The sequence below is a fragment of the Lepidochelys kempii genome, chromosome 10, assembly GCF_965140265.1.
Source record: "Lepidochelys kempii isolate rLepKem1 chromosome 10, rLepKem1.hap2, whole genome shotgun sequence".
Taxonomy (NCBI): Eukaryota; Metazoa; Chordata; order Testudines; family Cheloniidae; genus Lepidochelys; species Lepidochelys kempii.
The window spans coordinates 7749577-7771888 of record NC_133265.1 but is presented as its reverse complement, the minus strand read 5'-3'; the positions used below and the strand labels follow the sequence as shown (position 1 = coordinate 7771888).

Here is a 22312-nt window from a genome sequence, read left to right as displayed (position 1 = left end):
CGCGTACCAGCCCCTTCTTACATGCCAGGATGCAACAGGAAGTGATGACTTGGTTTACTGGCATTGGCTACCATTTTAGAGGAAAATATGGAGCGATGGGTAATTATTTCTCTTCCTTAATTGAAATTTCAGCCTCAGTGACTTGCTAGAACGTGAGAGGGAAGAGGCACAGGCAAGCATGACATAAACGGAGAGCTGCGTAATGGTCCGGGAGGGAGAGGGAATTTATTGAATTCACAGGTGGGCAAACGATCTCATAACTCATGGGAGGGTACAGCCATTGCTGTTAGCCAGCCATTCCCTAACGAGGCTGCGGAAAAGGATTTCCTCTCCCAGCCGCACTGATGGGTTCCCGACATACCAGCCTATGTATTAGCATTATTATTATTAACGTGCTGTCTTTTAATGTTTCAAAACAAAGGGTTGGGTTTTTTCTTTTGTTTTTGTTGGTTTTTTTTTTTTGCTTTGAATGGAGGGCCAATTAAATAAAATTATCATCTGAAGGCTGCCACGACACCCCTTGATGACAGCCAGCAATCAGGTGTAGCACAGCATGGCTGATAAGGGCCAATCAAGACATACAAATGAGGTGTTGACATTCAAACAGCAGGTACTGTACCATATAGCATGAGCCTTGTTTGCTATCTGTCGAGATGGTGCAGAGCCAGGCATGGGGGAGACAGGGCTGTGAAAGGCAGCAGAAGGGAGTACGGACGGCAGGCGGGCTCTCGGTTTCTACTGGGAATCATTTATTATTAACGACAGTAGTACTATGAAAGCAGGGCCGAATTATGCAATCCTTAATCAAGACAATTGCCCACTGATGCCAGCGTGAGCTTGGGCCGATGGAAGGCTGCAGAACTTGGCCTTTGCCCTTCTAGAGCCGAGTCATTCCATGTAAGCTGAGCACGCTCAGCTCCTTTCAAGAGGCACTGAGGGCCAGACCCACAAAGGGACTTAGGAGCCCAGCTCCCACTGATTTCTATAGAAGCTAAAAAGCCTAAATAACTGGGAGGACCTGGACCTGAGTGCCTTGCAGGATCTGGCCCAGCTAGCACCTCGCATCGGAGAATCTCAAAGAGCTAGACAAAGGTAAATTAGTAGTCTCTTCATGTTACAGATAGGTAAACTGAGGCACAGGGAGATTAAATGATTTGCATAATGTTATACTGTGAGCCGGTGCCGGAGTCATTGATAGACACCTGACTCCAAGCATAGGTGCCGACTTCTGCTGCTGCCGGTGGGTGCTCGACCCCCCCCCCCCGCCCCGACTCCACCCCTGTCCCGCCCCCTCCTGCCCCGCCCCCATTCCAACCCCTTTCACAAATCTCCACCCCGGCCCCGCCTCTTCCCCTGAGCGTGCCGCGTTCCCACTCCCTCCCAGAGCTTGTTATGCCACAAAACAGCTGTTTCGCAGTGGCAAGCACTGGGAGGAGAAGCGGGGAAGTGGCACGCTCAGGGGAGGAGGCGGAGGTGAGGTGATGCGGGGCGGGGAGCTTGGTGGCCAGTGGGTGCAGAGCACCCACCAATTTTTCCCCGTGGGTTCTCCAGCCCCGGAGCACCCACGGAGTTGGCACCTATGACTCCAAGTCCTCTGCTTTAGCCAGTAGATGGGTTCTCAACCTGGAGGTCTAGCCTTCCTGTGTGGCTAGCTGGGATGGGAATCCTGCCACTTTTCCCTTTGTAACTTGGAAAAAGCAGAGAACCTCTGCTGTAGGTTACTCTACCTCCATCTGCACACTCAGAGCAGCCTCATGCTTGGTTAAACACAGTTCCATGACGGTTTCCTTGACCACCATGGACAGGGAGTTTTGGCCTGAGAACAGCGTTAGAACCATGGCAGATCATCTGGCGTGTGGGTTGGCTAGACAGGTTCTCCAATAAAAAGAAGTTCCTGTCTGCAGTGGTCAGGGAAACCATGCTAGAGGCCTGCTCGCAGCTGCTGTGTTTAAGTAGGACTGCAGCTCCCAGAGTGGGCAAGACCTTAAACGGCTTCCGGGAGGCAGGATCTCTCCACCTTTAGACACTTGGCTGGAGTCCTTTGAACTGGGTTGGGTGGTCTCAGCTTAGCTCCCAGTGTGATCTCGCGCTCATGTTCCGAGCACGTTTTTTTTGTCTGCGCCATGACGTGGCTCCCTAACATTGGCTCCGTTATTCACGGCGGACAGATTCTGGCAGTGTGAAACTTTACACTGTACCTCGCTGAGCTCACACCTTACCAGGGCAGGCCGGGCAGAGTCCCTTCACCTCCGCTGGCACCACGTTTTTGAATTAAAACAAAAAAATTTTTAAAAGGGCGGGGGCGGGACGAGGGGTGCTAGCAACGGGAGGGAGGCCAAGAGAATGTTGCAATAATGAACCGATCGAACCAGTTCAGAGACCATTTGGAGAGGAGAAATAAGCTACATTTTGAACGACCTCATCAGCATTTCCTGTCTCACGGTGGAGAAATTGCATGTGGTGAAAGGCTCTAAAAATAGGATCAACAAACTTTTAACCACATTTGCAGATGTGAAGGTAAAGTCAGACCAACCCCGTAGGCACTGAAGCTGAAAAATAATCCCAGAGCCCTTCAGAAGTTTCCCCTCTCTCCCTCCCCAGCACCGCCAGCTTTAACCCTCTGCAGGATGTAGGGGAAAGCGTCATGTGTGAAAATGGGGGAGTAGGTCAGGACATAGCCCAGAGTAGAACTCGGGGTTTGCCAGCGGCGAGAGGTTACTGCGCTAACCCGCTGCTCGTGCTCCCAGCCTCCCGGGGACCATGGCTCAGAGCCTTTCTGCCGCGATGCAGTGGTGATCGCGATGTGAGTTGAAGGCTCTGGCAAGACACAGCTAATGTGGAAAATGCGCGTGTGGCCCCGAGCTGGAGTGGTTGTGATGGAGACTGAGTGGAGGGCAGCAACCTCTGGATTAGCAGCTGGAATGAGTCTCTCCATGGCTGCACCGATCTCTCCTCCCTGTCCCCATTAAGTGTGCTCAGGAAGATATTAAGATCAGAAGCACGTACGGTGAGACTCTGTCTAACAGCGCTGCTGGCTGACCCTGATTTGTAGCAGGGCTGAACGCTGGGGCTGTAACGTTCCCGCTCTTCCTGTAGTAATGGTGAGCGAGAAGGAGTCACATGCACACCCCTGCTTGAGAAAGAGAAGGGGAAAGGGAGGGGGACCGGACAGGTCAGCTCCGGGGAAGCAGGGGAAATGAATCCCGGGTGTAAATGAAAATCCAATCTCTCATTTGTGGCACGTTTGCTTAGCAAGCCACAGTGGTGCCTCCGCATACAAATAAAAAAGTTGAGGGCACCCAGGAGTGAGCGTGCATTAATTCTCCAGCCAGGCCGAGGGGGGCATCGCAGAGTGCGGGGGGAGGGGTTGTCCCCCTGCCACCCCAGTGGCTGTACCGGTAGTAACTCAGGACAATGACATGGGTATTATGCACCAAAAGGGGGGGTCTGCAGGGCTTGGGGATAAAACCTCTCTGGCTGGGACGTGACCCTCTGTCTCGCTAGTGCATGCTGTGGTCCCTCCACCCCCACTTCCTTCCTTCCTCCCTCCCTCCCCAGCTCTCCCTGCTGCAGGATCAAATCGGCTCCCTAGGTTAGGTTAGTTTCCTGCTGTCTTTTATTTCAGTCCCTGTGTTGCAATCCATGCCAGGCTAGCCCGTCCTCGCCTCCTCTGAATGCTGCTTCACTTGTGGGTGCCAGTGGCTTGGGGGGCTGAGAGGAGAGGCCAGGGGCCTGTTTATTGCAGTGATGGGGAGAAGGAGTGTCCGGGAGAGCCTCCATCAGAAGGGAAATTGTCATTGACTCTGCTTGACCTACAGACTGTCTTTGGGATGCATGCCACGGCAGCTAGTGCTGTTTCTCAGGCGCTGGTGGCAGGCAGCCAGCCAGCTTACCACACAGACCGACCCACTCACCTTCAGTCCAGACAAAGGGAGAGCAGCCTCACCCTCCACCCTACCCTGCCCGTGAGCCCGGGGCATCACTCATTACGACAGCCCACCCGTGCGGGCAGATGCAGTACCCGCTTTTCTCTGGTCACACTGGCTCCGAGCCCTTCCCCCAAATGAGCTGCTTCTCTGTAATCCTTGTCTAATGGTTAGAACGAGGGCCTAGGACTCAGGACTCCTGGGTTCAAATCTCCGATTCCGCCATCAGCTCACAGTCACGATCTTGGGGAAGTCACATCACCTCGTCCTGCCTCACTTTCCCCATCTGTAACAGGCGGGATTTTGTGAGGCTTAATTTGTTACTGCTGGGTGGCAGGCGCGGAGGAAGGCCAAGTAGCTGCATTTTTAGAATCCGAGCAAATATGAAGATCCTTCCTTTCATGGTGTTTTTGTTCATGATGTTTGCAGTCAGTACCAATTCAGTTTAAACCCTCCCTGTGCCGTGATTGTGTTTGTCCTGCATTGGTTGTACTACAGTCCCTGGGTTGCTTTGGGGAAATGTACAGAGCAAAGTTTAGGCAAAACTAGCCTGTTCCTGTGAAAGGGAGGGGGGAAAAGATCCAGTGTTGTTGTTGTTTATGGAAGGATGGTGAGTAATGTATTGCCCTTGAAAGGTGAGAGACTGGAGCACTGCGTATGCACCATCTTCTGTTTATAATATCCACTTATCAGACACATGGACAGCACTTGCATGCCATTCCCATTAGCCTGTAGAAAAGCAGGGCAGTGTTATTAATGGGAGTTACACAGACACCCAAACAAAGAGAGCGAGGAAGAAGAAATCTTTAAACTTCCAAACCTGGAAGTGTGAATCTGACCATTGGAAAAAGGAGAGAAAAACATTAAAGAAAAGAAAATTAGATTCCTCGGGTTACCTTAGTTACCCAGTTTCTAATGACTCCAGCTTCCAGGCACTCATCACCTTTTGTATATAAAGATTCTCCAGAGAGCTCTGGGTCGCCCCATTAACAAGAGAGAGACCCTTGTTCGTGATTTCTGCCAAGGAATGGGAGGGGATCAAGGAGTTCTCTGTGGGAGAGGACTGCCTAGGAGGTTATTAATAGTTGCTTTTTGTGAGATGGCTAGGGGGTAATCTAGATCTTTCTCACTGTAATTGCCTCTCTTTACCTATCTTTCTCTCTGTAATTGCCTGCCTCCTTGTTGCTTGGATTTGGAGTAGCTGTTGTCAGCCTTCACCTGAAACCTTGGATTATCAAGATGAAGAGGGTAAATTTTCCTTCGGAATTTTATTTAGCTTAAAAAATCCGACCTGTGTAGTTATCCCAGAGCAGAAATTCAGGGAGCTAAGGTGGACCAACATTTACCCTAAAGCTGCTAGATAAAAGAATTTCCACTCTGCCTTGCTATCTTCCTCATTCTCTAGTCGCGGTCGGTTTCCTTTTTAACAGAGTGGTGACGTGTTAGCTGGCCAAACAAGGAGTCAATATTTTGGCAAAAAGCATCACCTTTTTTGTTAGAATAAAAATAAGGGGGGGGGGAGAAAGGCAGACAAGCTAATCCGTTTGATCAGACCCCGCATATTTTATGAAAGCACATTTCAGCTCTTCAGCTTTGGAAAGCTTTTCATACCCTTTAATTTTCTAATAAAAAGGAATTACGTTTGCTGAAAAGCCAGTAACAAGATTCACTGTCATTGTCTTTTGTACAGACCATAATTCCTGTCTTGGGTGCCTGCCTGGAGGGGAAGAATCCAGTTTGTGTGGTCCTAGGTGAAATCTCTCCAGGAAACCCTCAGCAAAGCGGGTGGGGTGGGTGGGATGGCTGACCAAGGGGTGCCAACCTAAGGGATAAAAGCAAGTTGACTAGTCAGTTTGAAACCTTGCAAGACCATCCCCTCAAAAGACAGTAATAGACCCCTGGGTAGAATAAGGTTGCTGTTGGCAGAAGCTAGGTTTAGGCAGCAGAAAAATCTAAACTTCCTTCAGTAAATGCTTTGAGCTAAATTCTGCTCTGTTACACCAGACTAACCACAAGGAAATCCACTGGAGTCAATGGGTTTCTCTGGATTTATACCTCCGTCACAGAGATGGCCCTTCGTCTTGGTGCCCTAAGAAGTTACAAGGTATCTTTATCCTCCTCTCACTAGCAAGTATGCTCTCTTGGGGTTTTCCCTTGTGCAATCCCAAGCAAATTGGAACGGATACCAGAGAATGTTAAGGGGTGACTTGATTACCATCTGTAAGTACCTGCATGGGAACAAATATTTGATAATGGGCTCTTCAATCTGGCAGAGAGAGGTATCGCATGAGCCAATGGCTGGGAGCTGAAAATGGACAAATTCAGACAGGAAATAAGGCGTAAATTATTAACACTGAGAGTAATTAACCCTTGGAACAATTTACCAAGGGTCATGGTGGATTCTTCATCACTGACCGTGTTTTAATCCAGATGGGATGTTTCTGTAAAAGCTCTGCTCTAGGAATTATTTTGAGGGCGCTCTCTGGCCTATGATATGCAGGAGGTTTGGACTAGATGATCACAGTGATCTCTTCTGGCCTTGGAATCTCTGAGTCTCTTCTGCTGCCATGCCCACCCCTGCAGCCAGCAACCCAGAATCCAAGACCCCCATCTTCTCTGTTATCCTTGTTACCAAAACAGCTCGCTTGAAAAGCAGCGGGTGGTTCTCGGTGACATTCCTTCTCTTTAAATGAGTGTCTATTTATTATTATTTATTTGTATTGCAGTAGTGCCTAGGAGCCCCAGTCCTGAACCAGGGCCTCACTGCGCTAGGCACTGTACAGACACAGAACAAAAATGCAGCCCTTGCCCCAAAGAGCTTTGCCATTCTCTCTAGCCCTTTTCACCCCACATCTTAGAGCATTTTGCTGATATCTGTGGATTAGGTCTCTCAGTCCCCTGATCAGTAAGTATTCTATGGGTTGGGGAAACTGAGGCATGAAGCGATCAAAGTGTCTTTCCCCACATCCAGTTGGTAGCAGAGTCTCAAATAGAACCCAGGTGTCCTGATCCCCGGTTCCCTGCTCTGGCCATTGGAATCACTTTCCTGTCCAGTTTTACACATAGGTTGTTTTTGAAACAAGATGATCAATAATTTTCTTTGTTGCCAAACAGCGAATAAATGGCTGCATGAGGATTATACTTCTCTAGCTATGTTATCCTTCGTGTTTTTATAGTAAACACTAGACCACGTTGGCTCATTATAGATTTTTAAGGGACTGTTCCTTTTATTCCTATCTGGTGTCTCTTGACACAGGCTAATGTTGATATCCTCTTTGCATGTGTGATATTACATTTCCATGTATACAGGCAAATCTGTGTCTCACACACAATATATAAAATACTGTAAGGAATAGGGTCAGTGCTGTGATCTTTATTATCTGGATGGAGACTTCTGGGCACCTCCAGTATTTTCCAGGTTCACAGAAACATCTGTTCGTTTATCCTCTCCAAGGTGACAACCCTACCAGTGCGCTGATTGTTTCAGGTAAAGAGGAAACCAGTCCAGGCAGCCTGCTCTCATAGCATTCACAGCATGGCCTGAACCATGCAGCCGAGCTACAGGACCAGCTCGGGACTCTTCAGGAAGGCAATGAATGACACACGCATCAAACGATTTTTGAGAAAGATGAAGGGAACAAAGGCAGGAAGTTTTTAAAAAATAATATCTACATTAGTGACTGGATCGGGAGATTCATCTCTGAGAGAAGTGGCTGGACTCAGGCTTGGTGGAGCAGGAAATTCTGACCGTTACCCTCAGGGAAGAACATTTTTGACTACCAGGCCAGGCGCTACAAATGCCCACTTGGGCAACGAAAACTAGCAAGTTTCACTGTGTGCACGGGCTTGGCTAAAAACCCAGTTCCTGGCATACAAGAGCCTCGATCACAGGGCACTTTGTACTGTGTTTAGGCCTAAGGATGTTGGTGAATGGCATCCCTGTTATGTGACAGCTGAGAGTTTCTTCTGTCAGAGCGAAGTGGGAAAGTAGGTGAATCAGTCAGTTGATAACTGCCTGAAGTTTTTCTGTAGTATCTGGCTGATGAATCTTGCCCATGTGCTCAGGGTTTAGCTGATCGCCATATTTGGGGTCGGGAAGGAATTTTCCTCCAGGGCAGATTGGAAGAGGCCCTGGAGGTTTTTCGCCTTCCTCTGTAGCATGGGGCACGGTTCACTTGCTGGAGGATTCTCTGCTCCTTGAAGTCTTTAAACTACGATTTGAGGACTTCAGTAGCACAGATATAGGTGTGAGGTTATTTTTTTTGTAGGAGTGGTGGGTGAAATTCTGTGGCCTGCGTTGTGCAGGAGGTCAGACTAGATGATCATAATGATCCCTTCTGACCTTAATATCTATGAAAGTAAGATGTCTGAGGGGCAGTGCATGTTGTGTCACAAGGTCTGTCTAGACTAGGAAAGGAGGTTGTTTTTAAAGACATGTTAGCAAACCCATGTGTAGACAGGGCAGGTCATGTGTAAATACACATTAGAAGTCATGGGTGACCTAGGCGCCCCTCAAGGTCGCCCAGCAGCAGCTAACACGTGTTCAAACACAACTTGTCCTGTCTCCACTAGCATTTAAAATACGTTAGTTTAAAGGTGTGAGCTAACATTTTAAAAAAGATCTCCTGTATTTTCCTAGTCTACATATGGCCACTCTGTGTTCATCCTCTTAACCCTTATCATGGATCCGTGGAAACTTGGTATTTCTCACTAGAGCCTGATTCTTATTTACGCTAAAGTGTTATTAGTGTAAATGAGGATGAGGTCTGTTGTTTCCAGGGGACATTCATCCAGATCACAAAAGCATCCCAAACTTTGGCCCAGTAGCTAGTCTGCTCCAAGGCTTCCCAAAATCTAGAAGCGTCTGTGTGTGTGTGTGTTGGGGTGCTAAGATCCATTAGCAGAGCTGTGTAGGAGAAACCTGATTGCTGTCTGCTTGTGCTCACTTTCAAGAGGTCTGCAGTTCCCTGAGGTTTTAAAAGAACAGCAAGGTTATATTAGAAGAAGGGGGAGCACACAGTTGTGGGGAAATTCTCGTAGCAGTGCTGAAGCACTGGGCCCGTCCTCAGAGCTCCTTCCTTTCCAACGGATACTAGATGATATTGTCCCGTCTGGGATCAGAAATGGCAGAAGGCGTTTAGACCTGTGAATGCTCTTCCCACTAGGTTTTGCTGAGGCCGATTGGAGCCAATGGGAGTCCATCCATTCACTTGAGTGGGCGCTGGATGAGGCCATAAGGGGTGCCGTATCTTGAGGCCTGTAGAAGTGTAGGGGCTGGGGATAAATGAAGACTGCCGTGGATTTTCCCCTGCACAGAGCAAGGCACTGTGTCTGTAGCCTGCGGGCAATGGGAAACTTTAAACTAGAGCCGGTCGAACGCTGCCAGATCGTGAACATTCATTCAGATTCTGAATGAATTATTCTCCCCATGTTTGTGGTCCCCTTTCTGTTTCCCCTGCTAGCTGCTCAATCCTGCAAGGTGCCGAGCACTCGGACCCGAATCCAGCAAAGCGCTTAAGCTCATGTTTAACTCCAAGTGAGTGGTCCCACTGAGTTCAGTGCCACTGCTTAAACTTAAGCACACACATGTCAGTACTGCCAGCCTGAAGCATGCAGAAATCATGAGCCAGGCTTCCAAAATAATGAATTTGCCTTAAAAATCAGAAGCTTATAAAAAAAAAAAAGAGAGAGAGACTTCAAGGTCCTTTTATTTGCCTTCTGGTTTTTGAGCCTTTGGGCTTCACGTTTTCCAGCATTAACTCCACAGCCATGAGAGCTAGAAATTTACCTTTTATTTGTTTTTTGTATGTTTGATTGTTTTAAATGAAAGCCAAGATTCTGCCTTGTCCCCTGCGCTCCTGGAGCTGGGGCTATCGGAGAACCATCAAGTATCACAAGACTTGTGATAAAATCACAAGAGCTGGCAGCAATGATGATTGCTTTGCTTGTTTGCGGCCAAAGAGCTCAGCACCGCACAGGATCAGGGACCTGTTTGTGAGCACTGATGCAGATGGATTAGTTTGGGAAAGGGCTGTTCTCCCTGGGTGAAATTCACCCCAGTCTAGAGGCCCTGCCTATTTTGAGGGCTTCCGAAGGACTTCAGTCGTGCCTGGTCTCTCTGCAGGCCCTCTGCACAGGAATGAGTTTCATCTCGTATGAATGCCCCATTCACATGAGCGAAGAAGAGTAGTCATTACTCACTGTTCGCCATTTGTTATTCTCCTGTTCCAAAACTGTCGGTTATCCTATCGGGGAGCAGAAACCATGCAACGTGATGAAGGTGACCAATCGGACGCCACGAATAACAGCTAGCAAACAGTTTGCAAACCACCCCATAGGCGGAAAATTGTTCATCGAAACCATTTGGCAAATACAAACAATGAATGCATTTGTGGCCATCAGGATCCCGTCACAAACAGGAAAAGAGGGCTAAATTGTCAGAGAATTTATTCCCAGTACCTTAAACCCTCAAGCCCTTCTTTAGCATAAGCTTATTTTTCTGAACATGTGTATTATCCTGGTCCCTCCCCACCTTGGGGATGGAGGGAAGAAACCTAATGATCAGCTCCTGTTTTCCTCCAAAGTTTTTCATTTGAACCTCAAGCTTGCTTGCTTTCCTGCGTAGGGAAATAAGAACCCAACAGAAATCAATCTCTTTTCTCTTTTTTCCCTCTTTCTCATTTTTATTCTTACTTCCCAGATGGTTTCCAGGGGTTTAGCATTTTCAAAGCTTTCCGTAAATGCGTATGACAATAGGAAGTGTTGCCTCTTAGCCTGCGGCCGGCACAGTTTTAAATGAGGTCCCAGGTAGTCATGGTTACCTCTCCTCTTCAGTAAGAGATGACTTTTATTTCCTGCCTTTTGTGTTTGCACATCTCAGATATACATTCTCCCAAACCATAATTGGTATTCGCGGATATATGGATGCAGACAGATCAACAAATAAAGGGGAATGGGAGAGATGGAGGGATGTCAGGGGTGCCAAGTTTCCCCAAGTATTGGGGAGTCTCCTAGACTGAAATCGTTTTCCTTCTCTAAAATGGGGAACCAGCTCTCTCCCTCCTCTCCAACCGTAGGTCTGATCCTGATCTCTCTCACACCAGAGTAAATCAGGAGTAACTCCCCTAGTGTCAACAGAGTTACTCTGCTGTAAAACCAGTGCAAGTAAGATTAGAACCAGGTTCCTTGTCTTCCTCTCTCTTTTTCTCACTCCTTCTTGCTATAATAATTAGCCGCCTGACAGGAAAGATCCTGGATCAGCTATTAAAGCTGAGCTTTCCCCTTGGAATATACACAGACATGCACACCCCGAGACAGCAGGCATTCAGCTAGCAGCGTGATTAGAGTGGTGCCAGAACCGAAACAGAACAGAATAGAGAGCAAGGATCTCCGCGCAGACACCCGTCAATACATGGGAGGTGATGGAATGAGCAAATAGCTGTTGGGGTTGGGGTTTTTTCCGAGAGAGAAGTTGTGTTGTTCTTGCTGTTGCTTTGCACTCCCATTTCTATTCTGAGGCTAGTGCCTTTTATTGGTTATTAGAGGAAAGTGATAACCCAGGCATTTGAGAGTCACGGAACTCGCCTGTTTGCCGACGCAGACCGCACTGCACTCTCAAAGACTGTGCACCTGGATCCTGCTTTCAGCCCGCTAGGTGAGCAAGGATGGTGCTAGGAATCCTACGCAGCGAGGTTCCGCTTCCCACACTGGGGGAGCGCGGGGCGGGCCTCAGCCTTGTCTAATTGCCTCCCCCAGCGGCAGTCCTAGATGGCCACGTCAGCTGTGTAAGTACAGAGCCACAATTTAACTCTGCTTAAACGCTAGCGCTCAACCTTCTTTGCGAGGCTTCTTGAGAAGCGAGCAAGTGGCTTGTGACTTAGGGGTGATGGAGGGGAGGCGGGGAGAGAGCAGGGTGGGGGAGATGATGTTGCTAATGAGGATCAGCGATGGGAGGAGGTGCTGTAACTTTGGAGCAGATAATGGTATTCATGTGAGCGTTCGCTATGATTGATATGCAGCCTTTGCATCTCCCCGATTTGCACAGTGCATGCTGTGTGTGATTGGAGATACGGTAGCTCAGACAGAAAATACTTTGGACAGTACGATGAGAAGCCTGCAGCAATCAACCAATCCCAGGTACCCTTTGAGTTGAATTTGAGGATCTGGGTTCATTTGCTTTCCCCACCGCCGGTGCCTATACATATCTCTAACTACGTTTCTCACCAGAACCAGGGAAATTACACCAGGTGGCTTTGTCCCTTTGGAAAAAAAAGGGCTGCAAAATTTGTACTTGCAATGTGCACACTCTGGTGGGCGTGTGTGAGTGTGCGCATGACTGCTCAGGCAATGATTGATGAAAGATCATAGCCTCGTTCTGCAGGATCATTGTATAGAATATGGGCAAAGCTTCTGCTCCCTGGGGGACGACTCCGCATGTGTGTGCGGGTGTTTCGGAGCGGAGGCGATTGTGCAATAACAGATTCTTGTGCACCTCTTTTTAAAAAACAAAAGCAAAAAGGCTTGAGGATTCCTCCAGCTTCCTTGGAAAACTTAATTTGCTACGAAGGAATACAGACGCCTTTAAAGCAAGCCGAGTTTTTCCGCAGTAGCTGGTGCCTTTCTGACAGTGTGACAACCGGCTCAGAACAATTATTGCAGTGTAACTGTAGCAGCAGACATATTGGCTTTTTTCAGCCAGCATGAAATAATTTGCAAAACTAAGCAGACGCGCTAAAGAAGCTAGCTCTTGCCGACTTAGATGTACTTGCTGTAGTGCCTCAGATTTGCAGATCACCATATTTGCCCATTGCTGCATACCAGTGAATTGCACATTGGTTGCACCTGGTTTTCTATTTACGTTCTTTTGCAAAGGCTGGCCACAGTTACATGCTCAGTGGAAAGTGCCTAGAATTGCCAGCGTATTAACATCAGAACGTAAAAATGGCCATGCTGAGTCAGACCAATGGTCCAGCTAGCCCAGTATCCTGGCTCTGACAGTGGCCAATGCCAGATGCTTCGGAGGGAATGAACAGAACAGGGAAATTGTCAAGTGATCCATCCCCAGTCGTCCAGTTCCAGCTTCCGGCAGTCAGACTCTTCCTAACGTGGGTTCCAGGTCTCCAGGTGTGCAGGCGCTAGGAGCTGATGAGGAAAAGTTGATTTCTTTTTTTAAAATGAGAAAAATGCATTCTGGTACTTACCAGTGTGAAGCACTAAGGAGAAAGATAGCAAGTGAGATCCCCCAGTAGCGTAAACCAGTATAGCTCCATTTACTACACTAGAGCTACACCCATCTACACCAGCTGAGGATCTGGCCCCCAGGATCTTGATTTTATTGAGCAACCAAGAGAAATTAAAAGTAAACTAGAGACCAGATCCTGCAGCCCTTAGTCAGGCATATGATTGAACCCTAGAGTCCTTGCTCTGGGCTTACTCATTTTTACTCAGGACCTGATTTGCCTCTTACGTCACTTGCGCACCCATGACATTTCATTGCCTTAATGGAATTACTTCTCATTTACACCAGTATAAGAGGAGAATCAGGCCCTCGGTCCTTACTCAGGCAAAATGCTTCTTGAAGTCACTGGTTAAAACTCTGCTGAAGTCAGTGGAGTTACTCCTGATTTAAGGCAGTATTTGGCCCAAGAGGTGTCAAACATAAAGGACCTGCTTCTGACACCCACACTCACGTTGGAATAGTACCTTACTCACAAGAAGTCCTGTTATTACTCATTGGGGCACTTGTGAGGAAGATACTGCTTAGCAGGAACAAGGAGGATAGAATCAGGCCCTGAGATTTGATTTACATTTGGAAGGTTTGCTTGCATGAATGAAAGAAAAAGACAGAAGCCACTTGCCAAACCCAAATTGCCCCGTGGTCCTTTTGAAAGGACCAGTTGGTAAGGGGGCAGCTGAAGTGAGAAGTTACATGGCATCTTTGCTGTAAGTGCTGAGATTAGGTCAGTTTCGAGTCAGGCCAAGGTTTTGTATGCCTTCCATTGGTGAGAAAGGCAGGCTGCAATCTGGTTTGGGTAACGTTAACAATCTGCGATCTGTATGCAAACGGTACAGCTGCTGCAACAGCTACTGATGGAGACTTCACTATATTAGCAGCATTAATTAAGTTACAAAAATTATGCATGTTATCAGTTATGAGGCGACCTTTCATAAACTCAGTTATTAAGGCAATAAAGCATGACCTGCTGGTCCTAACCAGTTTAATGGCTGGCTAAGAGTGGGATTTTTCGCATAATACTTTTAGCAGGTCATTAGCCAAGCAATAGGACAACATGGAGAACTGAAGTGATGCACTAGAAGAGCAGCTGAGAAAAATTCCTGTGTTCATTTGGGCATGTGGGGTAGGGTGGATGATAACCTGCCCTTCTGGAGCCGTTTGTCAGGATAAACCAGGCAGAAGAAAAGAAATGGGCTGGAAGGTTTCGGTCACGGGTTTGGTATTTGAACACTTTGGGGGGAGTTTCTTCGTCCCCAGATTATTTGGGTTCGTTTCTGTCTCAAACGCAAGCCCGGGAAAGCAGCAGGCTGGATGAGCAGCTAATCTGCCCCCTTGTTTTAGCTTCCGTGCATGACTTCCTTTGGTTTCGGTCCTGTTGTTTTTGTCAGCCCCACTGCCAGCCCGCGGGCGCCTCGGAGAAGCAGAGGTGAGAGCGATGCAGGCTGACAGACGTTCCCTTTGGGGGCCGAGCCGTTGCTCCAGACCTGGCAGTTAAAAAAACAAAATGAGTAGGAATTAATAAGAACCACGTGGTGTGTGTGTGTGTGTGTGTGTGTGTGTGTGTGTGTGTGTGTGTGTGTGAAAGAGAGAGAGAGTTAAGACTGCTGTTGTGCAGTGTGTTAAAGGAAGCGTAGAAAGTACCCTAGAGGGTCATGGAAGATAAAGTCAAAGGTTTGAACTCAGGGGCTGAGGAACCTTGTTGCTGTCTTGTTGCAGGAATGGGGTTATCAGTGATTTACATGTGAAATTCCTGGATGGGTGGGATGGACGTCTGGCAAAGGTCTCAGAGCTGCAGGCTGAGGTAAAAAGGGGGGTGGTGCTTTGAGCCTGAGCCGGCATTCCTTATTCACTGACTCTCCCGGGACGGCTCGCTTATGTCAGGACCATTCCTGCGTGCCCATGTTTGCAGGCTCTGGCCCGTTGCGAATATGCAACAGTGCCAGCCCCAGACAATTACGGGGGCAGATCCTGCTCCCGTTGACGCCAGCAGCAGCAGGATCAGTCCCCCAGACAAGCCGAGAAGGAAGAGAATAAATTCCCAGGCAGGGGAGTTATTGGCTGTGTAGAGCCAGGGAACAGATAGTTGAGAGGGAGGTGATGCTGGATTTCCCCAACAAATAAATCACAGAGGGTTATTAATGCAAGCGCAAGCAGAAAACGAGCACGAGCCGGGGCTGTGTATGTGACGGGAGCTTTCCAAATCCGCAGATAAATAGCAAGAAACCAAAGCAGCGAGTTTGGGGTGGGGGGTGTGTGTGTGAGAGAGAGAGAGGAGTGGGCTGAGGAGTGACAGATTCCCTGGCTCCTTGCTGAGAGCATCATGGATTCTGACACAATCCACCCACAGAGGCAGAAGCTGGTTTTAGCGCATCCTTGCTACCTGATTCCAGGAGCCTCCCGGGCGTCAGCCTGCTGCATAGTTACAGCAGCTGACATGGGAGGGGCGGAGAGGGATGCTGCTGTGGAAAGGGGTGGCACAGAGCAGACGGCAGAGGCTTGCTTCAGAATGAGCAGCTTAAGACGGCTTGATGAATATGCCAGTCCATGCTGCTTTGGGCACTGCCGGAGGCAAAAGGGGAGGAGGGGCTCATAGCTGGTGAGATGGGGAAGGGGAATTGGCAACCCGTAGAAAGATGCATGGCTTGCCCTGGGATTACAGGGTGGGAAGGGGTCCGGGGTGATCTGGGGCCTGCCTCCAGGGCTGGGAATCAGGAAGAAGAGGTGTGAGGTGGTTGTTTTAGCTGGTGCACAGGGATCCTTTTTACGGTGCAGGATATTATGTGGGATAATGGGCCCAAGTCATCCCTTGGGGAGCTACAGCACAGTCAGGAGCTACACCAGGAAAAGATTTGGCCGGGCACATTCTGTCATCCCTGAGATCTAGCTCACTCCTTATGCCAGTCCTCGCCGGGGAGGGCGAAATGAGATTGCAGTTAGGGCTAAACATGGATGAGCCACACACATGGAAATGCTCCTGTTTCCAGCCCAGCTCACCTGCTCCTGACTTTCGAGGGGCCTCCTGGTTTGCTCCCTGCTGCTCTGCCCTTGAAGCTTCTGCTGGCCAGGTGGAACCAGCAGACCCTGTCCCCATCACCCATGTGGGTTCAGCTCCCCTGCTCCGTGTGAGCCTTTTGAGGAGCTAGAACCCACGGCATTAACGGCGAGTCTGCCAACCCCCTTCACAGCTTCAGGTGAGAGAGCCCTGTCTGGCCCTCCCTCACAGCCGCGCTGGAGGAAGGAGAAGGCCTGGGCTGGGCCCCAGCTCTGCACTTATATGGAAGGAGGGATCAGAGGGGGTGCCACGTCCCACAATAATCCCATGGGGAGGCCGTAGCAGCTCCACGAAGTGGCAGACTGGCCCCTAGCAGTGCTAACCTGCACAGCCCAGCTCCGGGGACAGACTCCGGCACCGACGGGCCCACTCACGTTAGCAATGAGATGGTTCCTTCCGCAGGTGGCATTCTGCCTTCGTGCCCCTCCCATCCGGACAGTGTTCTGCCATCTCCCCACTGCCAGTTTAGCCTTAGATCCCAGCACTTACTGCAAGGGCTTGTTCTAAATGGGCCCCCCCCCCCCAAGCATGTGATGATGCCACTAGACTTAGCGGGCCCTATCTTGGGTGGGAGCACCCCGCTCCATTGACCTCCAGCTGGAAATGGCTTCCCTGCCAGGGCAGGGGGGTCACAACCACGCTGCCATTCCTGGAAAACGTGCTGCCCCCCCCCCCCCAGGTTTGTTCCTGAGTAGGTTGCTTCCATGCTGTGTAAAGAGACATGGCAGTCCTGAGTCCCCTGCTTTTATTGGGAACAACCTGTCTGAGGTGTCTCCATGGAGAGCGGGCGCAGGGCTGAGCGTCTGTGTTCTTATCCTGGCTCTGCCACTAACTCCCTCTGGGAATTGGAGCATGTTGCTGCACAGCCCTGCCTCAATTTCCCCATCAGTAAACAGGGGTTGGGAGCGCCAATTAGATAGAGCCTGTTGAGCACTTTGAAAAGGCCCCTCCCTCTGCCTATGGAGGGGTGCTAAGGGTTACTCACCTAAGGAGTCTGAACGGGAGAGTAATTTGCCTTCTGTGGCCCGTTTCCTCTGTGGTGTCCTGAGCTGCCAGCTCTAACTATAGAGTAAGACTGCTGCTTTGTAATAGAGGCCCTTTCTTCCCGCGGTCTCGATTCTCACCAGCGCCCCTTCAAGGCAAGCTAGCATTATTCTCATTCTACAGGATGGTAAACCGAGGCCCAGAGTCTGTCTTGCCCACCGTCGCACAGCAAGTCATCGGACTAGAACCCAGGCGTCCCAGCTCCCTGCTCTAACCACTAGACCATGCTCCTTCCATACGGTGTAACCACAATCTGGACTTTTTCCAGCCCTCACTGAGCCAAACCTTTAGGTCCTTCCTCAGTTCCCCTATCAGGCACAGCCCATATTGAAGTGGAGGAGTAGTTTGATTCCCTGAGTAAGGGCCAACAGGATCTGGGCTCTTGTTTCCTCATCAGATAAATACGTCACCCTTCCGTCCAATACCCTAACTAGCCTATTTATCCCCCAAGCTCAGTGGGGGCAGAGAGCAGGGATATGCCACTATTTAGCTAGATGCTCCTCTCCCCTAGCCAGTTCCCCCCATCACCTCACGGCAACCTCTTTCCCCATCCCTATTATGCATTTCCAAACACTGACCCTCTCAATAAACAAAGGAGAGGGGGAGGAAGGGTGGCTGGCATGTTAATGCACTCTTCCCCTCCTCCCCCCCCCCTTCATCCCTCTGGGAAAGGCCTTTGCAGATATAAGCAAACCTTGATTAAAAGCTGCCTGACAGCCAACGGCAGCAGCAAGCAGCAGGCAAGGAAGCTCTTCAAGTCTAAAGGGAGCCGCTGCTGCTGTGGCTGCCTCCATTCTCAGATGTCCCTGATCCTTTAATCAATCACAGCCGAGGAAGAGAAGAGCAAACACGCATGCTGAGGCAGAGGTATGTACGTGCATTCATTCCAGCCACCCTGCAAGCGCCAGGGCTAATGCATGTATTTGGATGGATAGAGAGAGGTTCCCATGGAAGGAGCAATCATTTTATTTCTCGGGGGGGAGGGGGGGGCGTATCAATCTCCTTCTCAGTTCGGGAGAAGCCTCCCCTCCCCACGGTTTCCCAAAGCTGATGCTTGCTCTACACCCACAGTATAGCAGACGCTGTAACTGATGGGGTTTTTTTTTAAACACATGATAAGATATTACATGTCTCTAGCACCTCCCATCAGTGAGTCTCAGTGTGCTTTATAGACATGAAACCCGCACAGGAGGGACGTATTATCTTTTCCATTTTGCCTGTGGGGAAACTGAGGCACAGAGCGAGGGAGTGATGCCGGAGTTCCTAGCATGCCGGAGTTCCTGACTCACACCCCTGTGCCCACATCACACCTCCCAGATAGAAACAGCCGGACGGTTTTTGGGGAAGTGTCTTCTCTGGGATTCCCTACACTTTCTCTTTTATTCTGTATCCTCTCAGGCACCCCTGTATTTTGGGCTGACCTATCTGTATGGCCAAGGAGAGCAGGCTGGTTCAATAGGGGAAAGGAAGCTGCCTTCCTCTGGGGGCGACCAGAACTAAACCTGGCCTGGAACATCATATTTAGCTCTTACATGGGCTCTCCATTTTCAGTGTGCGCAGAGCTCTTAAATGCCCACCGAGTATTGTTATCTTCCTGTTACAGATGGGTAAACTGAGGCAGTGACTTGCTCAAGACCACAGACAGGGTGCCCAGCAGACGTGGAACGAGAACGGAGCAGTTCCTGACTGGTAGTCTTTCTTTTGCTTAGACCATTCCCCCAAGGCCTCAGCAATTTCAAATCTTGTAATGCTAGGGACAGCCGCTTGTTGGGGCTTGGCAAAGAAGCTGCTCGGGCTCCTCTCTTGATTCAGGATGTCCCCTGGAATCTCTTGGTAGCACTGTTACCTGCAGCAATACAGAACACAGCTGTTTATCTGTGAAAACAAGAAACAGGGGCAAGACTCCCATCACCATCAGCAGGGCAAGATTTCACCCCCAAGTCATTCACTTTGACCTGACTCCACATTCCTAACCGTAGAATTGCATGTAGAGAGAAAAGTACCTCATGCTTCTGGAACTAATTGCTCATGGATGGACCGACTGTAACCATCAGCCTTTTCCATCTTAAGGTCACGTGGAGATGGGGAAGGAGGGAAGGAAAATGTGTGTAATTTCAATGAACTAGGTCAAAATTCTTCAGCCGTAACTCAGTCCATGCCCAGGCAAAACCCCTATTGAAGTTGGGAGTTTTGCTTGAGTAGGCCTGTAGCCTTTTGTGTAGTTTATTTTTGTTGCTTATTTTTTTCTATTAATACATTTTGACAGTGCCCTGGGACTCCGTGCACCTATATTTGTATTATAGGTTGTCTAGGGCAGAGACACTGAGCTCTGTAAATTAGCATCACCAAATCTCCTGAATCAGAAAGGCTAATGAGGCACCCTCTGCAGACAGAGGTACCCTCAGGGACTAGAGAGAGCTATATATAGATACCTAATACATACCGTTTACCGGAGCGCCATATGCTCAGGATCCGATGTGGGGTCAAGTATCTTCAAGCCCGGGGGGAGCGTGTGTGTGTTTGGTAACAGGTGGAATGCTCTCACCTCTGCAGCAGTTTTACCTGCGTCTGGCATGATCTGATCCGTCACCAGCCCATTGCACTTTTCCCTTTGTAATACCCACCTGACAGCTGTACATATACAGTGCCTGCAAGAAAGGGCTGGAGGCTAGAAAAGAGGAAAGCTTGCTCTGTTTCTGGCTTGCAGAGCAGAGCGGAAGGCACCCAGGGGCAATGCTCAGTCCTTTCCGTTTGTACCAGCATTGCTGTGTAATAGCAGTGAGCTGGAAAAGACATGCTACATGTGACATGAATGCACATACTTTCACACATGTTACATCTGTAAGAGTAGATCCTCTCCTCCTGCACCTTGGCTGGCTAGATGCAAAGGGCCCAGTGCGGTTGGGATTGTGGATTTTCCACACACACATTTCATGGAGTGGTAGCGGAACTGCTCAACGGCCCCTTCCACAGGCCTAAGGCTACAGTAGCGTCTACAGCCAGTGTTCTCTGTCAGAGAGCAGTGGCTTACAACAGTGATCCATTGACCCTTTGGGGGTTATGCTCCTAAAGACCTCAACACCTGTGATTCCATGTGGAAAGCTTTAGGCACTGAAGTCCTAATGGAGAGAAGGACTTACAAAATAGCTCAGACTGGCAGACCACCCTGATATCAGCCATCCAAGAGGAATGCTCCTCTTGGGCTAGAGACATCAGCTATAGTTACTTAGTTTGTCTCCCCAGCATGAGACCATGGGAGATACACTTGACTCCTGTTCCCACTGAGGAGAGAGTCAGCCAATTAGTCCCTGTCCTGGGAAGTGTTGGGCTCCTATGAAAGCAGGACATTCAAAGAACCAGCTGCTGTGTGAGCTGGGCTTTTTGAGGGTGACCGCATGGTGGGTTTGTTGTGATGATGTAATGTTTGTAGCCTGATGTCCTGTTTAGAGTGTTGATGGAATTGTCCCTCTCGAGTTTACTCATGAGGTTTCGGTTCCACTTGGTGGAATTGCATACCCTTACTGACAAAGCATTATGTTTCAAAGTCTCCTTGGGGCTTGGAAATACTTTTCCTGCAAAGACCGCAATCTGCTTACACCACGGTGTATTCTCGAAAAGGTTCCCAAATAAAGCCTTGAGTATGGGGTCTGTTGTTCAGCTAGAAAACAAAACAAGAAGGGAGGAGAACCTGGGAACCTGAGACTTTGGGGGACATGAGAGAATGGAAGCTTTGGCGCGGCGGGTACGGTAGTGAACTGCATGCAGCAGAGGTTAATATGCAACAACAGATACAAAGCTAATGGGAGGGATCCTGTGCTGGAAAGCCAGATTCTGAGACAATGGAGGGATGATACTTGAGATGGTTATAAAGAGAAGCTAGAAAATGTGCTATTAATATGCAGTTGAGAAATGGAGGGAATAGGATAATGTAATATGTGAGCTCTGAATGTCAAGAAATCCTAAAAAAAAAAAAAAAAACAGTCGCAGGATGACCAAAAAGGAAATAGAGTGGAGGCAAGATCTTTAATTGAATTCAAGAGATCGGTGAGAACCAGACAAATAATAAAGTTGGTTTTGGTTGATCATTTGTGGTCGGAGTTTGCTTCCAGTTCCTAACCGTACTAAAGCCCATTAGTAATGGATCTTTGTAGAATATTCTCCTCATTAAGGCAAGATACCTTATCTGTCAAAGAAGTTTTATAAGGAAACTATACCTTGTATAGGCTGTGTATATGCAAATCGTGCTGTATGCAGTATGCCATCCTTAATTGAGACATCAGTGGGTACATATTCAGCTTGGTGCTCACAGGAATTCCAAATACCGCAATTAGGTAAGAGTAACCGAGGGCTGAGGACATACATATTATTCATAGCTGAAAATGTCGGGCCACTTTCTGAAAGGGCAAAAAGCAAAAGCAGCGCCTGTTTTGCTCCCAGACAGTCCTGGAAGTTGCACTTGTGTCCAAATTCATAAACTGTAAATAAACAACAGGGCCAAATTTTCAGCCAGCTTCTGATTTTGCTCAGGCAATTGATTGCATCCAGAAAACTGGGTGAGTACCTGTTTTGTGCATATAGATTCTACATTTGCACCCACCTGTTTAGTGGCCAAGTGCTCCACCTCCCTTTATAAATGTCCCAACAAATCCATAAGTACTTCTGGAGGGGCAGCCAGTTGTGCATGTAAAATTGGATACCGTGACAGAAAATTAGGACCAAAAGCTGGCTTATGTGAACCTGCTGCACATTCGCCATCTTGCTGGTGGTGACCTCTGCAGGTGTGGCACGCAGTGGCAAAGACTGCAAGTCAGTTCTCACTTGACTTTAATGTTGCTGTCAGTGATGACCGGTAATGTGGCGTTGCCAGTAAGTTGAATGCAAACATGTAAAGCCAACTTTGTGCCCTTGGATGCTCAAGGGAGCTCCCGTTAACTGTAGACGGATACGTGTTCGAATGAGCCACCAGGCATTTCCAGCTGACTCACGGCTGGTTGCAGTGCACCATCCAGGTGGAAATGTACCTGTCAGAGTCCCGTTTTCCAGGTGATGATCTCC

The 22312-nt window shown here is 48.9% G+C and overlaps 1 protein-coding gene across 5 annotated transcripts in view; it reads left to right on the top strand.

The window, feature by feature from the left end:
* RAI1 (retinoic acid induced 1) overlaps positions 1-22312 on the top strand; it is a 133815-nt gene that overhangs the window by 66515 nt on the left and 44988 nt on the right. Inside the window, exons 1-2 of one of the 5 annotated variants that reach the window (XM_073361839.1) lie at positions 17942-18124; positions 18861-18946. The exons of 3 other annotated variants lie outside the window; for them this stretch is intronic. The gene's annotated coding sequence lies outside the window, so the exon portion shown is untranslated. Of the gene's footprint in view, positions 1-11687; positions 11711-17941; positions 18125-18860; positions 18947-22312 lie in introns of those variants that run through there. One more of the 5 variants, XM_073361841.1, reaches the window with a different exon arrangement.